The sequence below is a fragment of the Polistes canadensis genome, unplaced genomic scaffold, assembly GCF_001313835.1.
Source record: "Polistes canadensis isolate GaletaPanama2010 unplaced genomic scaffold, ASM131383v1 scaffold_153, whole genome shotgun sequence".
NCBI lineage: Eukaryota > Metazoa > Arthropoda > Insecta > Hymenoptera > Vespidae > Polistes > Polistes canadensis.
The window spans coordinates 23,912-35,234 of NW_014569700.1; positions in this window are offsets into that span (position 1 = coordinate 23,912).

An 11,323-nucleotide genomic window follows, 5' to 3' on the forward strand; every position below is an offset into this window, starting at 1 on the left:
CATCTCCCTTCCATGGTATTGCATTACAGTTTCACATACGGCGAATCCCCCCCGTACGTCACGCAACCTTCGAACGTCGTTGGTCCGACCGATAAGGGTTGTTGATAAATAGCGAGGTGGACAAAAAAAGAAAAAGAAAAAAAAAAGAAAGTAATATTATCGCGGTTAGGACGAAACGACGAGAATCGAAGATGTAAGTGTTTCAATAAAGCAACGTATTTCTATGAAATTTGATCAGTTTACATATTTTTTACACGGCACAGACGCATCCTCACGCATACACACCACAATGTTTCCTATCTCTTAATATCCATTTCCTAAATTTATTGTACGTTACCTATACTGAACGTATATAAATAGTGGCTGGGCCGAATTATATCTTTTATTTGTTCCTTTTACAGGTAGAAAATAAGTTTCCTCGATCATCGAGATATCTCGTGTGAAAATATCTCCAATGTTTTTTTGGGGTGATTCAAAGTTTGATTAGGGAAAGAGAGGGGAAGGAAGTTTTTTTTGTACGACTAGTGTATATTATATTCATTTTTATTATACACAGCTCAAGAGAAAATCCGTTTATTTGTTCCGATACGGCCCAGACGATTAGCAAGAGTGTGATGAACCCTACTTATTCAGAGTTTATAATTAATTCATTTCAGATACGATCCAAATCAAAGACGAATATTGGAAATACAAATAGGACAAGTGAGTATCCATGAAAAAACAAGATAAATTATGAACAGGTGTATCGCAGAGTGTTTTTGTATCGTGTTCGTTAGATGATATCTATTTAGTTAAAATACCGGAAAAGAGAGTGAGAGAGAGAGAGAGAGAGAGAGAGAGAGAGAGAGAGAGAGAGAGAGAGAGAGAGAGAAAACATCCCGTGGCATGTAGCTGCATACGCGCATAGACAAATCAGAGAGTTCTTATCGTCCTGTTTGAAATGAAAATATTCATGCGCGCGATGCGCAAATGAAGTGGTTGTCTATACGATAATATTTAACTTCCATTCGGATACATTTGTACGAGCACTCGAAGATGTGCTCGTTGACATAGAGCCTTTTGTCGGATAAGTGCCATCAAATATCTTGTGTAAATGACCTAATCTCGCTATTACTTTATACAATCGATGGGCTATGCTCATTAGAAACAGAATCGCTTGTTAGTTATTTCGTATAAGGGAATGTTTACATGAAAATTCGAATTCGGATTTTAAGTATCCAGAGAAAGAGAAGATAAAAGATAGCGTCTGTTTTACAAAGATCTAACGGGTCATTATCGCGATGACTATATATCTATATATAATAAATAGATAAATACTTACATAAAGACATACGCGCGCGTACTCCTAAGTAAATATATTTCTATATTTATTGATATAAACTCGAGAGAGGGAGATGACAAAATCTTTGAAATAAAATTCAAACGGACGAGCTACTCGATACTATGAATTTTCCCAAGTAAGTATATTTTTATGGAGCAAACAATAACAATGTTGGATATTTGATTCGACTGCAATGTATGAGTCTTACATAGTTAACGGCTGGACGATCTAGGTGCAATTTAGCGTGGATTATTTGGTATGATATACATCGTTAGGCATATAACTACGTATACATCTACTTACCTACCTACCTACCTACCTACCTACCTACCTACCTACCTACCTACCTACCTTCCTACCTTCCTTCCTTCCTTCCTTCCTATCGTGAGGTACTACAAAGCTGTGTATCGCACCAATATTTGACTAAATCATGAACAATGTTTGTGTGTGATTGTATACACGTACTCGTAAAGTGCGCGCGCGCATACACACGACATTTAAACACGCACGCGCGCGTCTGTGTGCGTAACTTACGTAGTTGAACGTGCAGTTTCACGAGGAGAGCTCCCCTCTCTCTCTCTCTCTCTTTCTCTCTTCCTCACGTTATATATCATGAGAGGGGAGTGTTGGAGGATCGAAAGGGAAGAGGTTCGTGTTGATAAAAAAGGGAAAGAGAGAGAGAGAGAGAGAGAGAGAGAGAGGGAAGGGAGGTTTGCCGTATCGACTCGAATGTTCTCTCTCTCTTTCTTTCTTGCGCGCGTGTGTTGAGTGTCGTGTAATCGAGCTACGTGCAACAGTGTGCTGGACCATACATACCAGTTTGTAATCTCTCTTTAGGTTGTGTGCACGTGCAGCCATAATGCGTCGGAGATATCGCGCGCCAGGTACTATCTCGTTGCAAAGCCTTGACGTTCAATGTACGCATCTTGACGTTTAATAGTAAACGTGTTGGAAATAAAGAGAGAGAGAGAGAGAGAGAGAGAGAAAGAGAGAGACTATTTTTTTCAATAATAAAATTAAACCAAAAAATGCAGGACTGTTGGATTATTTTGGAATTTGTTTGAACCTATTTTAGAAAGTAAAGATCATCCGATAAGACTAGTAGATAAAAGATGACGATAATAATAACAATCGTATCATAATAATCGATAATACATCTCTTATACTAAAGTCTCGTATCTCGTGTCTATATTCTATGTATTATCTCGACTAGTTATTTGTTTTTCTTTCTATTTTCAATAGTATTTATCGAGTATATCTTACTGTAAAATAATCAGAAACTCTTGAGAAAGTTCTGATTTAAGAAAAGAAGGATCGAGTGAAAGAATAGATATCTAGGATAATCTTCCCAGTCTACGCGGACCTATGAAAAGCCTTAATCTCTTCTTTCGCGAACGATTTAATCTCCGACGGCACAATTTTGTCTGCGAAAATCGAAAGACAAAGTCTGTGTTCTTTCTCTCTCTCTCTCTCTCTCTTTCTCTCTCTTTCTCTTTGGTAGTTTGCACTCAGGCGACGTGATCGCCGAATTTCTAGCGAACGTGCGGTCGAAATCGTGGGATATCCGGTTTACTTAGGTGCGGCCGAGAAATTGAAATTTTCGTAAACGGATTAGGGAGCGGTCACATACGACAAACTCCTTGTTAATTAGAATGTAATCCGGGTGTTAATGTCACGCTTGGCACGTACCATCTATCTACCTAATAACATTCCCTAACTTTTGACGATCCTTTTTATTTTTTGTCCTTTCCTTTTCCTATTATATTCCCCGGAATCTTTTCTATGCGAGGATCAATTGAATTGTAAGTATACCTGAATATATACATCTACGAATAAAAGTAACGATAGGACGATTTTGTGTAGACTCGGAAAAAAAGATCTAAACGATAAGAAATCGTTTAAAGGTGGCAACAATTAAATAGCAGCAGGGTATTCTCTCGGTGAAAGGGACGAGAATAAAAATTCATCTTTGGGAGAAGTTCGTGCTGGTTTTGTCTCTATCCCATGGGGCTTTTTAATATTTCACGCGGTGCTACATCTCGCCATTTCTCATTCGACCAATTTCCTTTGGTTCTTGGACGCTTTATATATCTCTATATATTATCGCCTTTTCTCTTTGTCGCGTTCACGAGTTTCAACGGTGGCGGAGAGAGAAAATATAAAATGAAATCAAATGAAATATAAGAATAAACGAGGAAAGGAAAGGAAAGGAAGAAAGAGAAAAAATAACGAATGACCACGACTTTTAACTCTTATTTTCTTGATTCCGTCAACGTCGAATAGAAGTCTAGATCGCGTTCATTCATGAATCCGAACGCGTAACAACTACGCGTCGTAATGCCGAGAAAAAGACTTCGAATGGGCATTACCGATCGACTCTTTAAGCGTCGTTCAAGATGTTCTCAATTATCTTATCTAAAGTAAAGAGATCATCCAGGGTCTGTATCGATTTTACACGCTTATCAACAAATATATTCGCGTTGAAACTATATCGAGCAAGTACTTTACTAGAATCAGATTCACCATACTACGCGAGCAAGTAAGTATGCATATGTATGTATATGAACACACGCGCTCACGCATACGCGCGCGCGCGCGTATAAATAGCTAAACTCAAACGTGTATATCGTAACTATTATGATCTACTTCGGTAAGTTGTTATCGTCGATTCGATATGGGAAAAGAAAAAAAATGAAAATTCGATAAATTACGATCTTATTGCGTCTACGATATCATATTCGCATTAGGAAAAAAAGTATAGAAAAAGGAGAGAAAGAAATGAATTTGAAAGTTCGATCGTTTCAGCGTTCGCAGTTGAAGTATCCTTTCGGTAAGGATTCTTGCTCGTTTCTCTCGTTTTCTTGGAGAACGAGGCGGCAAAGAAGAGGAGTTGGAGTGTAGTATGGTCGTGCAGGAGGAGGAAGGGTGGAAGGAAGAGAAGGGGAGGAAGGGGGTGGAAGGGAGGAGGGAGCGTTGGTGATGCAGCTCGAACGACGAAGCGTTGCCATCGCTACGGCGAGGTATCAGGTTGCTTTCTGGTTGGTCGAGGCGAACGCGGCCTACGAGAATTGTGGTCCCGCGGGGTGCGCGGAGGAGGGCAGCCTGTGGTATTGACGCGCCTCGGAGAGTGAGAGGAGGTACCGAGCACGCAGGCTCGTTCAACATGGCCGACACCTCGCGCACACCCACACATCGATAAGCTCGAGTTACCCGGCTCTCACTGATAACCAAGTTCCCCGTGCTCTCGCCGACCTCGCCATATTTCTCTCTCTCCCTCTCTTCTTTATTCTCCTCTTTTATTCTTATCTCTTTCTTCCTACGCGCTACGCCGCTACTAGCTGCTCCGCTTTCTTTAAAGTCGCGCTCCGTCCATTTCTATCGGTCTCTTCCACTCTGCTTTCCATCCACTCTATCTCCACGTAGATATATTTCTTCCCTATTCTACCTATCTCCATTGTTCATCATTTTCTTTTCTTCCTCTTTCCTATTTTCCACCGTACGTTCCGCTCTCTTGTCTACCCCTTTTCGCTATCGCATGAATAGCAACTAAAATTTCATTTAAAATTAGTACGCATTAGGCGTTGGACAGAAATATTTTCTCATTTGTCGTCTAATACCAACCCGATCGCACAATTTCATAGAGTTTTCCTGAAACGTGCCATTTGCGAATCTCCATTAATGGCGTTTTAATAGAGCCGCGTTTCCAATTTCACGCACGACACCAGCACCCTCCACCCTCGCCGGTGTTTCCTTGCTTCCATTTCCCGCGCTTTTTCACAGCCGAGGAGTTCGATTGTTATTCGGTCGGTGGTTAATTTCGATGGTAGCATTGCGTCCCCTCTTCCTGCGACGGACAAACGACCGATTCGAATGAAAAACAGCTTTCGGATGGTCGTGGCAGTGTTGCCGATCGAAACTCCTCTGATATTTGCCGGGACATTCATTTGTCGGTGCCACCTTCATTTAGCTTTTTCGCGTAGAGAAAAGGCAAAGCTTTGAAATTGATTGGTAACGGGTTGTAAAAGGTTGAAAGGATGCGAGCTTTATAGTACTTTTAATGTTTTTTCTCTCCTCTTCTTTTATTTCGTATTCGACCATTTCGAAAATATTCATCATCGAAAATGGAGCACCAGGGTTGTTTCGTTAAGGAATTAACGAACGAACGATGGAATAAAACATATCTACGAACAAAAATAGGATAGATTTTGACGCGGAGATTAATTCTAAGCTACTTTCCGGTGTCTCGCGTACAATAAATATGGACTAAACGATCCCTTAATTCTTAGGGCGTCAAAATCAGCAGGGCGAGTCGTGCGGGGCCGAAATCAGGTGTGACGGATCAAAAGCGGGCGCACATGTTGCATTCTCGTAAAGACCCCTCCATTCTCGATGTCTCAACTACACCCTCGATCTACAAAGCTCGAAGCCCGATTCTAACGCACCATCTAATTATACGCTATTATGTATACTATAGTTCCTTAATAGGATGAGACCATAGGAAGGAAGATTGTTAATTCGCGAGGTACAAAGTTACTCTTATGAAAAGTAATTCGTCGGGTTCGCATAAAGTTCTTCTTCGCTGTAATCCCTCGTCGGATCGATCGATGACCGGCGCGTATTTAAGACCATCGTCGTAATGGCCGACCAACGCGAATAGTCATGGCATGATCATCGGCATGGTCATCGGCCTACAAATCCGTATGATGCTTCGACCAGCACGTCGTGTTTCAACGAGAGAGACAGAGAGAGAAAGAGGATGTACGAGCACGTAGAACCTCGTCAATCTCTAGTCCACTCTAATCCACTCCAGAAAATTAATACGTCACTCATGAAACGTCCAGCCTGTCATCGAACGCGTAGACCGGAGGAAGGAACGTTTGTTGGATGCGTTGCACACTTTCTTCGCTGCGTTTTGCTTTAGGTCGCTCTTTTTATTTTTTTCTTTTCCTATCTCTATCTCTATCTCTCTGTTTGTCCATCGGCGATGACGGGAGAGGATGAGAATAGGGGGTTGGTAGGAGGGATGGACAGCATATAATTAATCACCGCTCATCCATCATGCAGTCTTGACGCGCGCGGTCACTCCACGGATAATAGATTTGCCTCTCGTAATATTGCGACCGTGTCTGCTTTTCCGATAGCAACGAACATTTCACCATCTTTTTTCTTTTTTCTACACTTTTTTCGTTGTTTTCTTTTATTGAAAACGAATCCAATTTTGTCGTCATTTAATGCAAGTTTCTATTGCACGAGTACTACGAAGACGTTTAAGTACAATTCGTAATTTGGCGCCTTAATCGGTACCACGCCGGTACACGCATGCGCACTAGTTTTCAGTTTCTTAGTTTCCGCGCGTCCTAATCTTTTTCGCGAAGAGATTAATTTTATTTTTAAGTGTGTAATATAGTTCGAAAGTTGTTGATATACGTTTTATGGTGTCCATAGGATGCGAGAAGATATGGATTATTCGGTAAGATCACTTTGTTCTTTTATACTACAACAATTTACAACAATTTCGATGCATTCGAATAATATATTAAAACTTGATATCGATCTAGAATCTCGTTTCTTATCAAATATTGTTGTGATGCAATTTATAAAAGGAATGTCAGGCCGAATAAGTCAAGTGCAGAATCATCTTTTAATCTTGAATCGGTTTTTCCATCGTTCCGTGAAATTAGGTTATGTGATATAATGTTATCTATTGCTATTTTTGCCAATAGGATAATCGTTGCGTTTATTTTTATGATCGACGACGACAATCAAATCTAATTGAACGTATTGTTTGTTTTTTTTTTCGAAGAATCAAAGTATCGTACTATTTAAAAAATGTTCGGTGAATTACGTTTATATGTTTGACGTCGTATTATTATTTTGAATTTTGTCGCATTTGAATGAATAATATATAGACGTTAGGAATATATTTCGGTAAGTAGTTTTCTCGGTAATGAATTGTCGGTACTTTGATCATTAATGAATAATGAATGTAAAAATGGTGGTCGGTCGGTCTTGGTCGATTGGGAACAATGCGAAGCGTCTCGTCAAATTTGCAGCGGCGCACATTATTTTCCGCGCAAAGCGACTCGATTTTACTTCATTCAATAATCTGTGTACGCGAAGCAAATACTGCTTATAGTTCAGTTGGTTTAAATAACCGCATGCTCAGAATATTCGATGATTATTTAGAGTGAAACATACGGGACGATTTGCAAATGATCGAGGGTTGTTGCCGTTCTGCGCACGGTCGTTAAAAACATTTCGGATGTTTACATTTAATAACAATTATTTCCAGGCTGACGTTTCTGGCTTTTAATCCGGCGTTATCCTGTCAGCGGATAATTATTCCTAATCAATGCGGGATACGCACACCCGTTTGCATGGCTTCGAAATGTTCTACCACGACGATGGGAAAAATTGTATTCTCGTTAATAATTCGATTTACAATTAAAATATGATCGTGCATACATTTTCTCCCCGTTCGAACGAACAAAATGAAAATGTAAAGAAGCTATCCGAACGTGGATTCTCTATTTTGTTACACAGAGAGAAAGAGAGAGAGAGAGAGTAATATTGACAAATTAACCGGAAAAACGTTTTATTTATCGAAAAATAAAGAGAGAGGAACGCGCGGGGATATTATTTTGAAACGTATATCGTCTTTCCCTTTAACGAATTTCTCTGCGTGCGATGATTCGTACAGGACAAACAAGACGATTGTAAAAGACCACCTCCGATTTATACGGTCGACGGGACGTTCGTTCATCTAAATACTCCTATATTTTTGCTAATTCTTCGAACAATCCTTTGGGATTACCCCTTGCACGCGTCTACCAGTCTTTTTCTCCCTTTGCCAATTCTCCCTCCGATACGTTTCTATCAACCCCCGACGCACACTCGTCGAAACGGAAAATGAAGATCTCTCAGGCATGCTCTACAATAGACGGAACGTATAGACAAAATAATACAAGTAAAATATTGAAAAACAAAAAAAAAACTTATGAACAAATGTAAGAATTTTGATTAGAACAAAATCCAAAGGAATAAATTGTAAATAAGAATCTATATAGAAACATCTAAATATCGAATTGAGCAAATCGTATGGGGCGGGTAGCCGCAACGAGTGTAGTTAGCGTTTCATGGGGTGTTTTATTCGCGGGTGTTGCACCAGCGGCGTATCCACGGGGGTCGCAAACCGAACCCCATAGCCGATGTTAAACGGTGCGATCTTAAGCCGTATCCCCATTGAACACCCTCGCCACCACCGGCAGCAGTTGGCACGGATCCGTGCGCGTAGGGGCGTTTACGCGAGATTTACGTGATGCGACAAACAACTCCATTAATGTCGACAGATACGTTCGACCTTTCGTCAATCTCCCACCCGGGAGTCTATATGCACCTATACATACATCTGTACATTTATTATGTATGTATTCCAACACGATGTCTCTTCTATTTCTGTGTTTCCATATGGAATGTTTTTACAAATGTTACCTCTGTTTATATAATCAAATATTCAGACAAACCTTTATAATATTTATCGTCGTTTAATTGTGTGACCTATGTTTTGATTTCTTACATACTTTATTACATGTTTTCTTATTCGCGAGTCAGTCAGTTGTCGTCGGAAGGTTGGAGAGTAATCAGCACGGTAAAAGACTTACATATATTACTTTTACCATTATTTTCATTCAATTTCTGTAATATCGAGTAACGTCTAATCGATTAGAAGTGAGTATTGCAATCAGCTTTCTATCGATTTCTTTAAAACAATTTCTTTGTATTTTCATTGTCTTTTTTAATATTCTTAATATTACAGTTACTTTTTGTCGGATAGAATATATGCTGCATCGTACTTCGAACTATACGATCTTATTTTTTATTTGATATAAAACACGCGGTTGTTCCTCGTAGATCTTTTTCATTGGATACTTTGTCTTTTACGCGAATTTTTACGCGAATTTTTACTTGTACATTGTATAAAACGATGATCAAACGAATGGATCGTCATAATAATATGTGTGTGTTTACACGTTGTAAATTATAGTTCTCCTATTCGTTATTTACTCTAACGCAGTCCATAACACGTACACACACACACACGTACACGCACACCGAGAGACAGACGGTGCATTCTTTAGAGAAGACCGATAGGTTCGTCGGTTGTAGGTTGCTAGGATCGGAATAATAGAGCCGGCAATGGTACAGGCTTAACCGAACTAAATCCTCGTTCAGTCGTGTGAGATACAATAGCCGATAGGCGAGGGGTTAAACTTATTCTGATTTCTGCCACGCGACCAATCCGTTACCGTTGTTCTTTTTCTCTCTCCACTCGTTTAACGATAGAATGCATCGAATGCTTCCGGTATCCGTAGCTAATTCTCTCGTTGACGTGTCGCATTGCTGCCGAAAATTGAATAAAAGTTATTAACGCGTTATTGAACGATCACACAAGTATCCACGTTGTACACGTGTATCTAAGCGTGCAAGCAATTCACGTAATTATCCAATCGTACAATACGTTATTATTATAATAATATTTTGTAAATATGACAATGCTTATTTATACATTTTTTTTTTTTAGTATATGTGTTTTCATTTGTTACGAAGTAGAAATTATTTGTATTTAAATAAAAATAACTACAGAGTCCACGAGCGCAAAGCGCGTTCTCACTAAATTTTTAATATTTTCATTCAATTAATTAATAAACAACGTAAGATTATTTTTCCTTTTTCCGTGTCGTTTAAAGTTTACAATTAGCTTTACTCATTTCATTTTGATCCAACGTGTACAATAATATTCATTATCTCAAAGAAGTAAAAACGAACGTATCTGAGGAAGGTTTCTGGAATATTTTCGAGCGTTTTACTAGGAACGAGAGAAAAGTATGCAAGCGTAATGGAAAATAATAAGAGCTTTATTTCTGATACAAAGACACACGGGGATGTCGGGATCGTTAAGAAGATGGGCGCCAGGTAGAACTCGCCGTTATCTTTACGCAAATAAAGTCTCGTTATCATCGTGTGAGTATTTCACTGCGAGAGGCGGACGGAAAGAGAAAGAGAGAGAGAGAGAGAGAGAGAGAGAGAGAGAGAGATAAATAAAAAATGAAAAAATAAAAAGAAAAGAAAAAGAAAGAATAATCGCAAGAGATAGTATACCTATATATATAAAAAGAATTTATTTTAATATATATACTTCTATAAAGATACGCACACGTGTACGCAAACATCTGCGCGCGAAAGAAATGCAATAGATAAATTCATTGAAGGATTTTTAAGTTGAAGATATCGACGACGATAATATTAGATGTCGATCGAGTAGTTTGTTAGACTATGTTATATGCTTTTATCCTTAAAGTAGACGGTGTATTTTCTCGTAACGGAAATCGTTATCATAAGGTTCGATAAGCCGATACTACGAAGAGTTAGGTGATCGGTGAAAGTCGCGAAAATACAGAGAGTTCCATTCGTTTCTTGCTAATATAAGAGTCATCGTTTAAGTTCTCGAGGAAAGTTCTTTGTGAAAGCCGCGAGTCTATATTATATTTATCTCTGCTTCTTTTTCTTTCTCTCAGGTAAATGGTAGAAACTTGGAGCGCGAGTTCGCCCTTAACAGTTCGACTATATACCTACGAAGATACTTTGCTGTCCCTGCGAACGAACGGAGAAGTGAAATGGGCACGATTCGATGTTTGACCCAACTTGCTGAACAAATAGCGGCACGTTGAAAATTTTTTGGAAAGGGCCCGGCTTTCTCTCTCTCTCTCTCTCTCTCTCTCTCTCTCTCTCTTCTTCCATGTGTTCACGTACGTGTTGGTGTATGCGTTTTTTCTCGAGAGGGGTCCTACTTCTCTCTTACTTCTATGACTGCGTTCTTTCCTCGTCTTTTTTTCTTTTTTTTTTTTTTTTTTTTACAAGGAATCCAACGTTTAACACGAAACGAGTCCTCCTCGGTGTGTACTCGAAGCGGCAACTTTCGACTTTTAAAAGGGTACCAGAGAG